We start from the raw sequence: 19660 nt of genomic DNA, 5'->3' as shown, positions 1-19660 counted from the left end.
TGCTGCTTGCCTTGCTGTGTTCCTCTCCCTCCTGATGCTGCCTGGCTTGCTGTGTTCCTCTCCCTCCTGATGCTGCCTGCCTTGCTGTGTTCTCCCAGCCTCCTGCCCTGTCTATTTAGGAAGTGTAGTGGAGCAGGTTCAAGAGGAAATTAGGCCATTGCTTGAATGGAAACAACATACACGATGACAGGGAAAAGGCAGAATAATCACATCAAGTCAAAACGCTCAATGAACGAGTGGATACAGACAGAACAAGGGTTTGGAGGGATATGGTTAGATTAGATTCCCTACCGTGTAGAAACAGGCCCTTTGGCCCAACAAGTCCACACCGACCCTCCAAAGAGCAACCCACCCAGACCCATTCCCCTACATTTACCCCTGACTAATGCACCTAACACTACGGGCAATTTAGCATGGCCAATTCACTTGCACACCTTTGGACTGTGCGAGGAAACCAGAGCACCCAGAGGAAACCCACGTAGACACGGGGAAAATGTGCAAACTCCACACAGTCACCAGAGACTGGAATCAAACCTGGGACCCTAGTGCTGTGAGGCAGCAGTACTAACCACTGAGCCACCATGCCGAGGGCCAGGTGCTGGCAGGTAGGTCTAGATTGGTTTGGGATATCTGGTTGGCATGGACAAGTTGGACTAAAGGGTCTGTTTCCGTGCTGTACATCTCTATGACTCTACATGGCGTGCTCCTGCACCATCATAATTCAGTGACTTGGTATCTCCGATACAATGTCAGGGGGAGTTGAGGCATGGAGAAGGGGAGTGGGAGTCTAGAGTTGGAAAGTGTCATTAGCTAGTGTTGAGAGACAGTGCACAAAGAAAAAGGCCCACAAGATTCTGGTTTGTATACTGTGAACACCTGAGGGCTGCCAGCAAAGCACCAGGGCTGTCAATCCTCAAGATTTTGACAAATAAAAAGGGAAAAGGAGTAGAATGGAGGTAGGGGCTATTATACAGGCAGAAGCATAGTAAAGCAACAGAATAAACATACAGGATGAAGCTCAGCTTGAGGTTGAGCAACATACTAGAATTCTCTATCTTCAATTGTACCGAATTCAGCACGTAGCCAAATTGATAAGAAATAACAGTAGATTGGATCAGGACAGCTTGAATTTGGCCAAAATTCACTGGGTAAGATGTTGGCTCACATGAGTTCTCAAGTTAAACAGCAAGTTGTAGCTTGAGATTAATAGTGAGGCAAGATGGCAAAGTGAAGGGTGGTATCATGCACAAGTAGACTCAAAGTCTACTTGGCACAGGACATAAAATAATATTCTTCTGGAACAAACCACAGACAGACAGACAGACACAAATCCAAGCTCTCTCTTGCACTTTAGCCAGCTTATAATAACCAGTAAATTTGGGCAGTTAATGGGAGAATTTCTTCCTCCAACCAGAATGCGTTTTTGAATGTTAAAACTTAAACATAGCTTCAAAGTAAAAGCAATTGTACAGTTTTCTACCTACATTTATTTTAAAATAAATTAGTAAAGCTGGTGCAAACCATCTTTGGAGCGTTCTAAAATTGGGAATGTGAATGTCAAGAATTGCAGGCTTCTCTTCAGCTTTTCCAGTGAACTCAAAGACTGGGGACAGTGACAGCTAAATGATAAAGGGCCCCTCAACAGTGAAGCAGCAAAATAAATACAAGTCATTAACTAACAAATAGAATTAGAATTAGGTTTATTGTCACTTGTACCCCAGTACAGGGATACTGGCAAAAGTGAGGAGTGCAGATGCTGGAGATCAGAGTCAAAGAGTGTGGTGCTGGAAAAGCACAGCAGGTCAGGCAGCATCCGAGGAGGAGAATTCCTGACCAAGAGCTTATACTCAAAATATCGACTTTCCTGCTCCTCGGATGTTGCCTGACCTGCTGTGCTTTTCCAGCACCACGCTTTTTGACTACAGGGATACAGGAGTACAGTGAAAAGTGTATAAAGTCACCATTCTCCAGTGCCATCTTCGGTACAACATCTTGGGTGTAAAGTAGAAAATAAGTTAAAAGTTTAGCATTGCTGTTCATCTTAAGTATATGATTTATTTGATAAACAACTAAACAGGAACCAAAAAAAACACAATGTGATTTACAAGTGAATGGTCTTGGTTTATAAAAATTGGAAATTATTATATGTCCAAGATAACCAGTATAACACCTCATGACAGCCAGGCTGCATTGTTGAGGTAAACACATTGTCGCTATGAGTGTATGGATTTTCAGCATCACCTAATCCAAAGATTATCCCAAAGTGAATTAATCCCGCATTTGTCACCTTGAAGAGTATTCCTTTAATATATCAATCTAAAACATATTCCATTCCTGTTCATCAATTCATCCCTTTTATCGGACTTTTTATTTATCAGATGCTGGTGCATCAAATTTTATATACGAGTTAAATAATTATGAAGTGAAACTGTGTCACTTGACAAAATAAGTCACCCTTTGCAGATTATTGTCATTGGACCCTGGAGACCGTGATGTTGGCAAACTACTCAGCAGACAAGTTATAAACGCATGAACATCATAAATAACAGTGGAGCAGGCCATATGATTCTTTAAGCTTTGTTACCACTCAGTAAGACCTTGTCTTATCATCTACTTTAACTCTACTCTCTCACCCTAACCCTCTATCCCTTGATTTCCTTTTTGCCCAAGAATTAATTGTCATGAAAGTAACATAACTGTATTGTGAAACGGCTATTTGATTCAAGATCTTGAAACCTCTTTTGAATACCGGCTGACCAGAGATTTTGGTGACTTGGTTGCCATTGGGTACTCAGGTTATAATTTACAGGGAACAAGGTGCAAATTGCCCACCACCAGGAAATAAAGATAACAGCAATTGGTTAACTGAGGGTTGGCTTTCAGTCTTTGAGCTTCTGGACAAAAGGAAAAGATTTCAGAGACAAAAGGCTGGGGTCAGTGAATTGGAGAAGGCAGACAGTCCTTTGAGCTATCAAGACAAAGTGCAGGTGGACAGACTCTTTCTGCTCAGAGGTCATCCCGTGGTAATCTGAAGATTCTGGAACATAAGGTCCAGTCAGGAACAGAAATCAGCTAGTGACAGCCAGTCTGAAAACTTCCAAAAACAGAGGGAACTGTCTTTTGACAGTCACTTGACATGACAATGCAGCAAAAAAGAGGCATGAACCCAAAGGAAGGTGAACAATATATTGTGCCCATGGAGTGTATGCTGTAAAATATGTTGCATTCTCAGTCAAGTTAAAACATAAGGGTCACCTTTTCTGTTGTTTTGAGAATTAGTTACGCATTAAGTATTGCTTGTTCCATCCAGATGAAAAAGGATGAACTGGCTCCCCTCTATTCAACCTTCTCAATTGATCACAAATGTTCAAGTGCTTCTTTTGCAGTAGGCTGTACTTTATCCATTTAAAAAGGTGGTTGACTGCGTTTTGCTGTGCAGTTAGATGTCGGAAGAAATTTATAACTTGTTAAACAAGAAAAACAACAGAAATGCAACATTAAGAACACAGCCTTTGTGCAGTACATGGCATGCACACCTATATACACATACACACAGACACATACAAACATACACACAGACACACATCTGTTGCTCCCGATGCGGTCTCCTCTACATTGGGGAAACTGTACGCCTTCTCGCAGAGCACTTTAGGGAACATTTCCAGGACACCCGCACCAATCAACCCCACCGCCCCGTGGCCCATTTCAACTCCCCCCCCAACTCTGCCAAGGACATGCAGGTCCTGGGCCTCCTCCACCTCCACTCCTTCACCACCCAACGCCTGGAGGAAGAGCGCCTCATCTTCCGCCTCGGAACACTTTAACCCACGGCATCTTTATCTCTCCACCCTGGAGGCTCCCTGCCTTCATTCCTGATGAAGGGCTTTTGCCCGAAACGTCAATTTTCCTGCTCCTCAGATACTGCCTGACCTGCTGTGCTTTTCCAGCACACTCGAATCTAGACTCTGGTTTCCAGCATCTGCAGTCCTCACTTTTGCCTACATGCACACATACAAACACAAACACAGACACCTGTACACACACACACAAAGATGTCATTGCAAGTTACTTCATGTAAGTCTCCCTGTAGCAACAACCACAGGCTTCTAATGATGGCCTTCCTTCAGAGGTGGTTTTTTGATGAGTCAGCATTTAGCCCACATTGAAACTCTTAAAAAGTGAATTGCTCCCAATGTGTATTGTCAGCATTACCCTGTGGTCTCTGCTGTAGATAGGATAGGGGCAAGAGGTCAATCCTCCTCCTGGTATGAATAATATCAAATTCCAGAATACCTGCAGTCGAGGAGTCTCTCCCTCCAAGACAGTTGGAGGTTCCTGGTGAACTATAGAATAATGTCCAGGCAATTAGACCTTGGAAGGCATTTTCGGAGTTTGTCTTGTTATGACTAACAAGGAGGGATGAGTTGGCTCTTGCTGTTCAAACCTGCCAGCTGACTGCAACAAACTAAGTTCATTTCAACACACAGCTGTTCCTTTTCCATAATTACATAATTCCATAGTCAAGCCACTTTCACCAGAACCAATAAAGAGGTCCTTTGCAATTTTTTCCAATAAAGAAAGGACAAATTTATTACCTGCTAGCCTTGAGAATAATAATAAAGATGCAAGGTCAAACACATACCCACACAGATACAAAGTTACAAAGGGTAGTGTTCTCCAAAGGATATGAAAGGAACAGACAGTTTAAAGTCCTTACGATTCCCTTGAATTGGAAAAAACTTTAATCAAAATCACGTTGTTAAACTGGTGTCCTGGACCAGCAGCAATATTGAACCTTTGAGACAGTGAGAATGAGACACATCTCTCCAGTTTCAGTTGTGTAGTCACCAGTAACACCTTGAAATATAAGCTTGTCTTACATATTCTGTCTGCAGAAGTCTTCATTGTAGGTTTGCCAAGTGCAGGCAAGATTTCATCTCGATTCATGAAAACTCCCCCAAAGGTATACGTTGTATGAAAGTCTATGTAGCTGAAAGAGTCCATAACATGTGGTGCTGGAAAAAGCACAGCATCTCAGGCAGCATCCGAGGAGCAGGAGAGTTGATGTTTCGATCATAAGCCCTTCATCAGGTCCAAAATGTTGACTCTCCTGCTCCTCGGACGCTGACTGACCTGCTGTGCTTATTTCAGCACCACACTTTATCGACTCTGACTCTCCACCATTTGCAGCCTCACCGTGGCTGAAAGAACAAATATTGAAGAGTGCCTTAAGTACTGCCCACTTTAATGTCATCATATAGCATTGTTAGGAGAATAGTTAGGATCTCGAAGGAATAGAACTTGTCATCTGATGTGTTCAGTCTCTGTAGCAATATCTATCACAACAATGCAAATTCTAATAGTGCAATTTTTAAAATGTTTATCCTTTTCCTACTAAAGTGAATCATGGATGTACATGTATTTGGAAAGGCAAGGACTGATTAGGGATAGTCAACATGGCTTTGTGCATGGGAAATCATGTCTCACAAACTTGATTTAGTTTTTTATAAGCAGTAACAAAGAGGATTGATAAGGGTGGAGTGGTAGATGTGATCTATATAGACTTCAGTAAGGCTTTCAACAAAGTTCCCCATGGGAGAATGGTTAGCAAGGTTAGATCTCACGGCATACAGGGAGAACTAGCCATTTGGATACAGAACTGGCTCCAAGGTAGAAGACAGAGGGTTGTTTTTCAGACTGGAGGCCTGTGACCAGTGGAATGCCACAAGGATCGTTGCTTTTTAAATCATTTACATAAATGATTTGGATGCAAGCATAAGAGGTACAGTTAGTAAGTTTGCAGATGACACCAAAATTGGAGGTGTAGTGGACAGTGAAGAAGGTTAAAGTGAGGACTGCAGGTGCTGGAGATCAGAGCTGAAAATGTGTTGCTGGAAAAGTGCAGCAGGTCAGGCAGCATCCAAGGAACAGGAGAATCGACCTTTCGGGCATAAGCCCTTCTTTAGCCCTTCTCCAGTGAAGAAGATTACCTCAGATTACAACAGGATCTTGACCAGATGGGATGGGCCAATGGGCTGAGAAGTGGCAGATGGAGTTTAATTCAGATAAATGCGAGGTGCTGCATTTTGGGAAAGTAAATCTTAGCAGCACTTATACAATTAATGGTAGGTCCTAGAGATTGTTGCTGAACAAAGAGACCTTGGAGTGCAGGTTCAGAGCTCCTTGAAAATAGAGTCACAGGTAGATAGGATAGTGAAGGCAGCATTTGGTATGCTTTCCTTTATTGGTCAGAGTATTGAGTACAGGAGTTGGGAGGTCATGTTGCGGCTATACAGGACATTGCGAAGACTAGAATTGCATGCAATATTCCAACAGTGGCCTAACCAAAGATGTTGTGAAACTTGTAAATCTTTTCTGAACCCTTTCAAGGATGTTGCCAGGGTTGGAGGATTTGAGCTATAGGGAGAGGCTGAACAGGCTGGGGCTGTTTTCCCTGGAGCGTCGGAGGCTAAGGGGTGACCTTATAGAGGTTAACAAAATTATGAGGGGCATGGATAGGATAAATAGGCAAAGCATTTTCCCTGGGGTCGGGGAGTCCAGAACTAAAGAGCATAGGTTTAGGGTGAGAGCGGGAAAGATATAAAAGAGACCAAAGGGACAACTTTTTCACATAGAGGGTGCAACGTTTAAGAGGATTTGGATAGGTATATGAATAGGAAGGGTTTGGAGGGATATGGGCCGGATGCTGGCAGGTGGGACTAGATTGGATTGGGATAGCTGGTCAGCATGGACAGGTTGGACCGAAGGGCCTGTTTCTGTGCTGTACATCTCTATGACTATGTCATTCTCCCTCCATATTATACTTTGTCTGTCACCTTATTGCACACACTCTGAACCAAACTATATCCTTTTGCAACCTTATTGCTTCTTCACAGCTATATTCCTACCTAGTTTTATACCATCAGCAAAATTTTAGCCTGCATTTTTTTTAAAAGCATCATTCATGGGATGTGGTGTTGCTGGTTAGACCAATGGTTACTGCCCATCCTGACCTGCCCATGAGAAAGCAGTGGTGAGCTGCCTTCTTGAACTGCTGCAATCCATTTGGTGTAGGTAGATCCACAATGTTTTAGGGAGGGAGTTCCAGGAGTTTGACCCAGAGACAGTGAAACTATGGTTATTTAAACCAAGTCAGGATGGTGAGTGGCTGGGAGGGGAACTTGTGGATGGTGGCCTTACCATGTAACTGATGCCCTTGCCCCCTCAAGATGATAGCAGTCATTGGTTTGGAAGGTACTGTCTAAGGAAGCCTTTGTGAATGTTGGTAGGGCACCTTGAAGATGATCTTGAAGACTGAGCATCAGTGATGAAGGGAGTGAATGTGTGTAAATAAGATGCTTGGTCCTTAACATGCTGATTATGTCTTGCTATAAATTCTACATTAGTTTTCCTTCCATATTCCAGGGTAAGAGGTAAACCTTTCAGTACTGCCACGAGGAAGAATTTCTTCACCGACTTATGAACCTGTGGAGTTATCTTCTACAGAAAGCCGTTGGGAAGTTTGTTGGATATATTCAAGATGGAGCTGGACATGGCCCTTGTGGCTAAAGGGATCAAGGGGTATGGAAAGAAACTGGGAGTGGAATACTGGGATTGCGCGATCAGCCATGATATATTGAATGGTGATGTAGGCTCGAAGGGCCTACGCCTGCACCTATCTTCCATGTTTCGGTTTCTAATATGATCATCACTCCCAGGACACCATTAATTGCTCCTCCACAATTATCCTTAGCAACGAGCCACCTTCTTGAGTCACCACAGTTCAGCTGATACAGATACCCTCACATTGCAGTTAGGAAGACAATTCCAGGATTTTAACCCAATGACAATGAAGGAACAACAATTTGGTTCTTTCAGGTGATGATGCTCCCACTACCTGCTGTCTTTGTCCTCCGAGTTGGTCGGGGTCAGAATCCTGGAAGGTGATGTTGAAGGGAAATATGGCTGAAGTTCAGGTTCCAATCATTGTGACACCCCCCAAATTATATGCTTCCAATCCAAAAATGAATCATTTATCTTCCTCCCAGTTTTCCATTCATGTGTGGCACATTATTGTACTTTTCAAAATGGCTTATGGACATAGCAACAAAGTCACATTTTGTAGGAAACATGGCAACAGAATGCAACAAAATTGAACAATTATCATCTCTATTTGGCCTGTTCAAAATGTCTTTCCATTTCCCATTAAATCATTTTATTAAAAAAAATTATGTAATCCTATTTATTTGCTAGTGGTGTGATTTCACATATTATATAAATTTCATTATATTATTATAAATTAAAGATAAAACAAATTATGAAAAAATAACCTGTTGGGAATAGATTTGCAGAACAAATTGCAAGTGAAAACATATATATCAGAATAATTGGTTCAAAGTAAAGACTTTGAGCTGAAGAAAGTGCACTAAACTTTAAATTCTCACTCTAGATTTCTTCTGTTTCTCTGATGATACTTCACACCAACCCAAATATAGCTTTTATTCTTGTCGAGCTAAAACAATTTATGGTAGCAGTAATGAACAACTCTAAAAGCCATATATATCACAGGTTCATTAGCACATTTGCAAATTGAAAGTTGTACAAATGCCTGTGTGTCTGACTCTGAAGTCAAGAGTGGACAATCTTCACTTGTTAATTACACTAACCATTGTCCATTAGTCTGATAATTCAGAATTTATTTTATTAGAAGCTTTCAACAAAGGGAGCAATCAAATGTTTGTGATGGCACTTGACAGTGACCTTTTTAGGAAATTGTTAAAAATAAAAATCAAGCAATCCATGAGGCATGTCTTTTCCACTTCCTGACATCTGTTAGTGTCTGGTGCCAAGACAAAGAGATCTCCAGGAGTTCAGCATCAGCGATGTCATGAAGCCAATCACATTTAAGCATTATCATAGCTAGTAAATTAAGTAGTAAAGTACATTGCAAATTTCACTTTTAGATACAATTTTAGGGAGAGTGAATTAAAGGATCAGGTTACACACACACACACGGGATTAATGTAGATGATGAAATATCTACCATTAAAAAAAATCAAAATGAAGAAACTTGACAGACCGCAAATATAAAACTAGGTTTCTCAGAGACTATTAAGGTGACCAGCAAGAATTATGAACTTAGTGCACCATTGCAAACCCTAGTTATGTCTTACTTAACATAATACAACTTTTACCCCAGGGTTTTTGCAGCAAGACTATGGTTAAAGGGGCTATTTTTCATCAGTTCAGTAAGTTCTACAGAATTGGAGTACTGAAGCATTTTTAACAGCACAATATAAAGAGGTGCAGAAAAACAGAGATACCCTTTGACTTCCATATTTAATAATACATATGTGGACAGAGCTCATTGCCATCATTAATTGTCTAAAATTGCCAAACATTGACAGTTTTTCCATTATTTCTACTACAAATTACCACCCATGACTTAACAGCTTGCTTACAAGTTTCTTTGCATAGTACCGAAACTTGTAACTTAAGCACTTCTATAAATAAAACATTGAACTGTTCTTAACCATTTGGTGGAAACCCTTCCATAATTGCAATGTCAACACTTTGTTTTATGAAATCAGGCTGTTCAGTGTAATGACGGCAAATCAAGTGTGCATTTGTACAGATTAATCAATTTACAAAAGAAAATCTATGATGACCTCATACGATCACACTATTTTGTTGTGTAACCTTCTGCATGAAGCTAAAAATGACTGTAAAAGTAATTCTTTGATAAATTCTATATAAAGTTATAGAGATGTACAGCACAGAAACAGACCTTTCATCCAACCCGTCCATGACAACCAGATATCCTAAATTAATTTAATCCCATTTGCCAGCACTTGGCCCATATCCCTCTAAACTTATTCATACTCCCATCCAGATGCTTTTTAAAATGTTGTAATTGTACCAGCTTCCACCACTTCCTCTGGCAGCTCATTCCATACACACACCACCCTCTGCATGGAAAGGTTTGCCCTTAGGTCCCTTTTAAATCTTCCCCCTTAAACCTATGCCCTTTAGCTTTGGACTCTCCTATCCTGGGAAAAAGACTTTGCCAATTCACCCTACTCATGCTCTTCATGATTTTATAAACCCTTCATACCTCAAAACCTCCAAACCTGGTAACATCTCTGTAAATCTTCTCTGAATCCTTTCAAGTTTGATAATCTTTCCAACAACCGGGAGACCAAAATTAAATACAGTATCCCCAAACTGGCCTAGCTAATATCCTGTACAGCCATAACATGACTTCCCAACTCCTGACCAATAAAGGCAAGTTTTTCAAACACCGCCTTCACTGTCCTGTTTACCTACAACTCCACCTTCAAGGAGCTATGAATCTGCACTCCAAGGTCTCTTTATCCAGCAAATTCCCCGGGACCTTACCATTAATTACCCTGATTTGCCTTTCCAAAGTGCAATACCTTACATTTATCTAAATTAAACTTCATCTGCTTCTGCTCAACCCATCTGATCAAAGTCCTGTTGTACTTTGAGATAATTTTCTTCACTGCAAACTTACAAGCCATTTCTCCTTTATTCACATCGAAATATATATTATAGAATGAATTAGAGAAGGGGGCGTTTTCAGCTTTGTTCTTTTAAAAAAAATCATTCCCAGAATGTAAGAATGCTGGAATTTGTTGCCCATGCTTTGTTGCCTCCCTCTTGAACTGCAGCAAGTTATGTCTTGAAGGCACTCCCTTAGGTGGGTCATTACAGGATGTTGCCCCTGCAACTGTAATGGAATGATGATTTTTTTCTAAAGTGTGCTTCTGGGTAAAGAATTTGGGAGATAGCATATAGCGGTCATTGTCCTTTCAGGTGTTGGCACGGTCAAGAAGCATTGCCAAAATATTTCTTGCAGACAGCACACATTACAGCTTCAATGCACAAATGGTAAAGAGGGAGAGTATTTTGGCTCAGAATAGATGAGGGCCACAATGGTTTGAGAAATAACAGCGTGCACAGGTAAAAAGTGAACGATTTGTCAGAGTTCGTGCTTCACTGTGATGAGGTTGGATGGCCCTTCTGTCAGAGAAGAGTGGCACCTCTTAATAGATTTGATAACGCTGTTGGGAAAATGGTGAGCTGCAAACTTAAAGACAGATGTGTGTGTGGGAGTGAAAAAAAAAACTGATGAATTGGAAATGAATAAAGGGGCAACAGAATTTCTAAGACTGGAGACAGGATCTCAGTTGATTGGAAACAGTTGAAGACAGGAGAGGAGGACAGACAGGAGGGGGAGAGAGAGAGAGAGAAAAAGAGAGAGAGAAGGGGAGGGACAGGGAGAGGGGGAAGGACAGATGGGAGAAGGAGAGATAGAAGGGGAGGGACAGGGGGCGAGAGAGGGGAAGGACAGACAGGAGAGGGAGGATAAGGACAGACAAAGGGGGAGAGATAGAAGGGGAGGGGGGAGGACAGAAAGTGAGGAAGATCAGAGAAAGAGAGAGGGGGAAGAGAGAAAAAAGGCATACAGAGAGGTTGACAGAGACACCGAGAGACCGAGATACCGAGAGACCGAGACACAAAGATTGGTGTTCAAGCTTTTACGGAGTTGAAGAATTATATGGAACACAAGACCATTATAGCTCTGAATTAAAATGAGTCTACACTGCTGAAGAAAGGTATTGAAAGCAGTAATGTATCGTGCTATAAGTTAGAGAAATGCTGAACACTATTGATGGTTCCGAATAGCAGGGGGAAGGGCGAGGTGGAATGTGAGCTGGAGGTAAAATACTCACAGCACTGCTGTCTCATTAGAAAGGGGTGATCAGTAGCAGTTTAATCTGAGGGTCATCATGCCTCAGGCAAGGGAGAGTCCTTCAGGTAACCTCAGCCAATGTGGAAGTCTCTCCAGCCAAGTGAGCTAACTGACCCTCTCCACGCTGTGAAGAATGACACAGCTGAAGCAGAAAAGTGGGTCTGCAAGTAATAAGAATGCAGTCAGGGAAAGGCACAGGGATGAACATTAATCAAGTGATAGAGAGAAACGAAAACTATGTCAGAGGGGCACAGAAGTTCTTCAAAGCAGGCATCCAAGACAGCTGTAGTGAAGGGTACAAGCAAAAGCAAAACTTTGTCAATGCTGAAAAACTGAAAGAAAAACACAAAACTATGGAAACACTTTGCTAAGCATTAAAAAGGGATAAAACCCAGGTGAAGAATTTCCTTGTAAATGGACCCTGGTTAGAGCATATAATTCATTGCCAAGACAGTTTTCCAGATGATTTTAGAACATATGGCTCTGCCCAGTAATTAAATTTTAAATGTTTTGGGAAACCTGAGCTCTGTGTGATGAAATTTACAGCTTTCCAAAAGTTTATAAAGTGCCCGAGCGATCCATAGGCCTGAGCACTTTTCTACCTGGTCCAACATCACACATAAGTAACACTCCATCTGGAGTCAAAGACAAACAGTAAGAGACAGATTCCCCACAGGCACTGGGGACCTCTTTCTGAAAGCAAACGGTCAATTCTGTGACTGAACTAAGTGAAATTTAATTCATGGCTATGTAAAGGTAGCAGTATTTATACACTGATACAACACTTTGTTTACATTGAACAATAGGTGCTGAAACAGTTTAAGGTGACAAAGTTCAAAATCTAAGGTTGTCCTTCCTCTGTCAAAACAAGACATTCTTGCAAAGCTTACGCCTGCAAAAGGAGGTTTTACTTTAAAAGACTTAGTTGTTGAGCAATAACATAGACACACTCACAACTCAGCAGTGAATATTTAAAATTAGGAACAAATAGAATCTCTCCATGAGGAACCTTTAGTAAAAACAAAAGTACTGATAAGTGAGTCATCAAAGTAATTTAAACAGAATCTAAACTTGACTGCAGAGTTCATAATATTGCTGTGGGCTGGGTAATTATCTCCATGGAAAACAGCACACATTGAGTGCACGATGCATTGTGAAATATTGATTGACTGACTGATTTATTGTTGTCACATGTACAATGAAAAGTAGCAGGACAATATTTATCAATGGGTTTTCCAAATGTGAATGGGATATATTTCCATAGATACATATATAATATGCTTAAAAAAAAGTAAACGTTTTGTAAGTTTTTTCATGTTTTCTATATTATTTTTAACAAGAGGCATCTTGTAGTTCACTCAGCTGGAAAAACCAGTGAAACTGAGAAATGAGACATGCTAGTCTGATTCAACTGGTATAATTGAAAATGGAGGACCATATGACTAGGATGCTCATTTCCCAGTATTACCGAGTTTTCTCTCTGGATCAACAAGCACACAACATTGTGCTGAGTTCGTTAAGCAAACGGATCATCCAGCAAAAATCAGTAGGACCAAAAAGGTGAGCTCTTGGGAATGAAATCGTTAGGACATCTGGACATTGGAAAATGGAACATAACTAAAGAAGTGTGATTTACCTCAGAACTAATTCCTTGAAGGCACACAGCTTTGTTGCAACAGTATTTAATTTTTTTTCCCCAGACAGGTTGGAGAGATTTCTGTTCGGCCAGTCATGGGAAAGACTCAAAGCCTGCAGAATCATTCAAAGCTTTTGCCAGATGGACCTCAGGTTAGATACAGACACTCAACAGCATGAACATATGTTCAAGAGCAATCCAAGGTCCACAGGAAATAGCAGACACTAGGCTTGGATTAATGTAACTTAATCAGTTGTGTTGTATATCAACAGATTAGGAATATGCCCTACAAGGCTATAATGGAGGTGCTGAGGGGAAATGCATCCTTACATCCTGTGCTACAAATGTCCCTAGTGATTAGTTTTCAAGAAAAGAAACAATTGACCAGCCAGTAACAGTCCTACGCACAGATGCCTAGTGTAGCTCAGCAAAAAAGAGTGAACATTGCATTACTGAATGCACTATGAAATTAGTACAATTTCACCTGGACTACTCATGGAATAGAATTCCCTACAGTGTGAAAACAGGGTCTTCGGCCCATCAAGTCCACACCAATCCTCTGAAGAACATCCCACCCAGACCCAACTCTTTACCCTATCCCTAGAACCCAGCATTTTCCCATGGCTAATCCACCTAGCTTGCACATCTTTGGACTGTGGGAGGAAACCAGAGCATCCAGAGAAAGCTCAAGCAGACACTTGGAGGATTTACAAACTCCACACAGACAGACAGTCACCCAAGGCCGGAATTGAACCCGGGTCCCTGGTGCTGTGAGGCATCTGTGCTAACAGTGAGCCAGCATGCTGCCCCTACTCTGGGAGGGAAATACAAAATTGTGAACTATCCAGACAAAACTTAGCAGCTTGGACATTTTTCAAGTTCCTAAAATCTGACGAAAAAAATATATTGAGCGGAAATATTGTTTTCTGCAGAGACAACAAATTAAAAAAAACAGTATGAGGAGTAGCGCTGTCGTTGCAGCTGGTTTAAAAATAGGGTCCTGCCCAGTTATGGTGGATTGCCAAATTTACTGTATATACTCATAAAAGTCAATTTTTCAGACCAATTTTTGAGAGATCAAATGTAACGTTTGAAGGATTGTCATTGGTTAAATCCAGAAAAAAAAAAGATTGATTTTACTTTTTTTCCATTGCAACAAAGATAAAGAATTCATTAATTATCTGATATTTATTAATTTACCAGTTTTTAATTTTCATTATTTCAGTTCACTATAATCATGAACTTCTCTTGATTACATATTGGTTCTGAAACTTTTGGACTTTGATTTCTGAAAAGCAAGGGTCAAATTTATACATAGTAAATGAAGAGTAATGGTTTAAGGGCCATAATCTCTTGGAGGCAGGTTTACAGAGAGTGGCTTTTACAAAAAGTACCGGAGGGTATTCAGTGAATGGTTTACCTCTCAGCTCAAAATCCAATCCCAGGTCGATACAGAGCCTGCTGAATATCACATGAGCAGTCGAAGGTGTAAAACAGTTTGCCTCAGATGCTTTCCTTGTGAACTTGTCTTTCCTGCTCCAAACAAAATGGTGCATATGCATGGCTTTAGCTTTGATGTAAATCAGATTTCCTCCTCTTTCCACTTCCCAAAGTCAAGCTCTAAAAATGCTCAGCTCACCCTACTCTTTTGTTCCCAAACAGTTAATCACGTTTGTTCTGCTGGACATTCAGTCTGCTTGCAGGGATGGGCTTGTCTCTCATTATACAGAGAGTCTGCCAAAAGGTCTCTAATCACAGAGATGCCCAATCTAAAAAAAAGCTGAGTATCAGAAGCTTTAAAAAAAGCTTGCAAACACTTCAAATATATATTCTAAATTAACTATGAAAATATATCCTGGTCAAAAACTGAAATATTCATGGATGACGCTTGCCGTGAACCCCCCTGAATGCATGGTGGTTTTCACTCCAGAAGTTAACACAGGAAGACTGATAATGTGACAGTGGTTTCAGTGGGTGCCTGGTGTCTGTGCAGCTATATTCCAGTAAAAGTGATGATGGGCAAAAGTTGGCAAGAGCTATAAAAACTATATCTCAAATTATCATACAAACTTTAGTTGTTTTTATATGGTCTATTTGGTACTGAATCTCTCAACCTGCCCTTGGAATTCACTGAGTCACACATCAGTAAGCAAATGATTCTGCTGACGTTACCTTCAGGAGGCTGTCACTTTGCTTTATTTCTTCCATTTGTTGCTCATCTCCAGTTGTCCTTGAACGGAATGGCTCACTTTCAGAGGGAAGTTAAAAGTCAATCACATTGCTGGGGTCAGCCAGAGGCGGTAAGAATAACAGATCTCTTCCCCTATTGGACATTAGTGAACCAGATGGGTTTGTGCAACAATTGATGATAGTTGTCATGGTCACCATGGCAAGATGATGGCTAGTTTCATATCATGTTTATTAATGATCTTTAAATTCCATGGGCTGCCATTATTGGATGTGGACCCATGTCACCACAGCATTAGCCAGAGCATCAGGATTGCTGGTCTATTGACTTATCGTCATGCAACCATCTCAGAGGATGGCCAGTTTAGCTGAAGTTATAGTCTTAGGTTATTGTGAAGCTGAAATCACACTGAAGCAATTAAAATAAGCATTGTAGATATCATAATCTAACGTTAAGAGCACTTTCCAAAGATACTGGTATATACACACAGTATATACACATAACGATGGTATTTGTATAGCAACTTTAATGCAGCAGGTCATTCCAAGTTGATTCACAGAAGCATTGTCAAACAGATTTTGATACCGAGCCCCCTAAGGAAATATGGCCTAAAGCGTGGTCAGAGATAGGTTTCAGGGAGGAGCTTAAAAAGGAAGAAAGGGAGGTGAAGATTTGCAAAGGCTTACAGAGCAAATTCTAGAGTTTAGGGTTTTAAGAAGTGAAGGCACAGCCAGATGTTGTCATAATTAAAATCAGGAATATGCAAAAGGAGAGGGGGAGTGCAGATATCTGAAGCTGTAGGACATAGGGGAAACACACAAGTACTTGAGAGGTTACAGAGTATAGCTAACTATAGAGGTTTACAGAACATACTTGCTGAGTCTGCTTATCTGTAACTTTTTAAAAATCTTTTAGACTGGTAAATAAGCAAACCCCACAAAGCTGTTAACTTTATGTTGCATTAGTTTCAAAAAGGAACTGAGCAAGTATTTGTTGCAACACATTGGTGGTTATAGCGGTAGGCCAGAGTGCGGTGCTGGAACAGCACAGCAGGTCAGGCAGCATCGGAGGAGCAGAAAAATCAACATTTCGGGCATAAGCCCATCATCAGAAATGAGGGTTATAGCAGTAGATACAGCTGGAGAAAAAAAGACCTAATGGGGCATTAATAGGTTTTATCCTGTTGGAATAGGATGAAGTAGTATTGTCCACTGAAGAGAGCACACCTTCGGAATGTAAAAGGTCAAAGAGTGCTTCTGGAAGCTAGAGGGATGGGCTTTTGCTAGAATGAGGAAAGAGTTCTGCTGTTCACTGTTGCTTTATAAACCATAAATATAATGAACAATAATTCATATCACCCCTAACTTCGCAAAATTCCTTCCCTCCCAAAGAAGGCGACTTACAGTTGGATACCATTTCATTCATGCCAGGTACTACCCAACATCTCATCCAGATGCAGAGATAATGGGGATAATATATGGGCTTTCCTAGGGATTAAATGGTTCTACAATGGCACACTAGCTATAAGAGTTCCATAGCCGATTGAATAAACCCAGAGTGTGGATTTTCTTTTTTTTAAAAAAAAAGCATATTTTCACATTTTTTCACGATTGGAAACAGTGCCTTGATTGAAAAGCATTTTCAAAGTCTGATCAGAAAATGTACCACTTTTGCTGGGATAGGCGAATTTATTCAAGGCCAGGATTCTTTGTTAAAAATCACAACACCAGGTTATAGTACTAACAGGTTTAATTGGAAGCACACGAGCTTTCAGAGCGCTGCTCCTTCATCAGGTGATAGTGGAGGACACAATTCTAAGGCACAGAATTTATAGCAAAAAATTACAGAGTGATGTAACTGAAATTATACATTGAAAAATATCTTGACCACCTGTTGAGTCTTTCAGATGAAAGACTCAGACAATCAAGGTATTTTTCAATGTATAATTTCAGTTACATCACACTGTAAATTTTTGCTATAAATTCTGTGCCTTAGAATTGTGTCCTCCACTATCACCTGATGAAGGAGCAGCGCTCTGAAAGCTAGTGTGCTTCCAATTAAACCTATTGGACTATAACCTGGTGTTGTGAGATTTTTAACTTTGTACACCCCAGTCCAACACCGGCACCTCCACATCATCAGGATTCTTTGTAGTTGGCCTGGAGTTTGCATGATTTGGGAAAATTCTAGGTGTCAAGAGAAAAACAGATGACAGAGAATTGGAATGGATGAGGAAAGGCCTGATGCACAGAAATAGGAACATGACAGAAAGTCTGTTTTGGATCAACATAGTCACTTTACAGAAGAACAGGTCCATTTTAAAAGTTTGTGTGCAAGACATTTTAAGTACCAGACAGCCTTTTTTAACTGCTGATCTTAGAATAGATACTACTGCACTTACCCATATTCCTCTTTTAGTTTTACTTTTACATCTGTATGGTTGAGACAAACAGCGAACCGATGAGGAACTGTCACAGCCGGAGGCTAATCAAATACGATTATGTTTCTCAGAGCTCTGGAATTGAACAACGCTGAATGTCACACAGTTTTCTGATGCACCTCAATTAATCTATATTTCAATCTCTGCTGTATAAATACTCTCATTCCATTTACAATTTACTTTGGAACAATTAGATATTCTGAATCAAATAGCAGCTTTATTCTGTAATAATGACATCACAATAGTCCCTGAAATTTTCATTCACTGTAATCTCAGGTCATTAATGCAATATACAAAAAATAGCAGGGCAGCTACACCGATGTATTATCAGGAAATTACAATGAGTGATCACTTTGCAAATTGTCATCAGAGTTATTTTTGAATTTGTTCTCATGCTATGGGTGTCACAGGTTAGGCCAGTGCTTATTGCCCACTCCAAATTGCCCAGAGAGCAGTTAAAAGCCAATCACATTGTTGTGGATCTGAAGTCAGACCTTCTGAAAAAACCCTTCTTTCAGAGGTTTCTGAATCTTTGGATTCACCATGTAAGGGTAATGTTGAAATAGGCCACAAAAATCAGGCTGTGGGATACTGTCAACTGTTACTAAAAAAAAAGTCATTTTGGTTCACTCATGTTTTTCAGGGAAGAAAATCTGCTATTCTCGGCTGGTCTGGCCTACATGTGACTCAGACCCACACAGCAATGGGGCTGACTCTCAACTAATTGAACCATAGCATCCCTACAGTGTGGAAACAGGCCCTTCAGCCCAACAAGTCCACACAGACTCTCCAAAGAGTAACCCATCCAGACCCATTTCCCTACCCTATTATCTTACATTTACCCCTGACTAATGCATCTAACCTACACATCCCTCAACACTATAGGAAACTTAACATGGCCAATTCACCTGACCTGCACAGCTTTGGACTGTGGGAGGAAACTGGAGCACCTGGGAGGAAACACACACAGACACGGGGAGAACGTGCAAACTCCACACAGTCGCGAGAGGCTGGAATCAAACTTGGGTCCCTGGCGCCATGAGGTAGTAGTGCTAACCATGGATCCACCATGCTGCCTTTGGGCAATTAGAGACGGGCAATAAATGTTTTCCCAGCCAGTGATGCCCACATTCTGTAAACAAATGAAGAAAGATAGTTTCTCACTGTATACCCAGCAAACCCACGACTGAGCCTGAATTGTGCCCAGTCTATCTCCCCTTACTTTGGAAGGTGTTTGAGCAAGGAGTGAAGCGTGCTGTTTCACACTGTTCTGATGCAGTGGGTGCAGGTAAATTCCACCCCATTCCTATTCCGTCAACATCTATAGTTATGCATCCTTCTTGCAAACCCACAGGAGTTGACAAATTTTCTGTAGTCCTTCTTATTAAGATGCACTATGCTCAACATGGAGTTTGTCCCAAAGTAGGGAAATGTTTTCTAAAATTAAAGATTGATAGCATACTTGCGGAATGTTTCAGAGAACACCTCTGGGATACCTGGACCAACCAACCCAACCACCCCGTGACTCAACGCTTCAACTCCCCCTCCCACTCCACCAAGGACATGCAGGTCCTTGGACTCCTCCATCGCCAGACCATAGCAACACGACAGCTGGAGGAA

The 19660-nt window shown here is 41.0% G+C and overlaps 1 protein-coding gene across 4 annotated transcripts in view; it reads right to left on the bottom strand.

The window, feature by feature from the left end:
• The window catches only part of LOC122564867 (ras-specific guanine nucleotide-releasing factor RalGPS1-like), a 706864-nt gene that overhangs the window by 581363 nt on the left and 105841 nt on the right, over positions 1 to 19660 (bottom strand). For 3 of the 4 annotated variants that reach the window (XM_043720237.1, XM_043720241.1, XM_043720240.1), the window contains exon 2: positions 18002 to 18115. The exons of the other annotated variant lie outside the window; for it this stretch is intronic. The gene's annotated coding sequence lies outside the window, so the exon portion shown is untranslated. The remainder of the gene's footprint in view (positions 1 to 18001; positions 18116 to 19660) is intronic. 4 annotated transcript variants of the gene reach the window in all.

The sequence above is a fragment of the Chiloscyllium plagiosum genome, chromosome 30 (assembly GCF_004010195.1).
Source record: "Chiloscyllium plagiosum isolate BGI_BamShark_2017 chromosome 30, ASM401019v2, whole genome shotgun sequence".
In the NCBI taxonomy this organism is placed as follows: Eukaryota; Metazoa; Chordata; class Chondrichthyes; order Orectolobiformes; family Hemiscylliidae; genus Chiloscyllium; species Chiloscyllium plagiosum.
The sequence above is the reverse complement of the archived record's forward strand: the minus strand, read 5'-3'. Positions and strand labels throughout refer to the sequence as shown.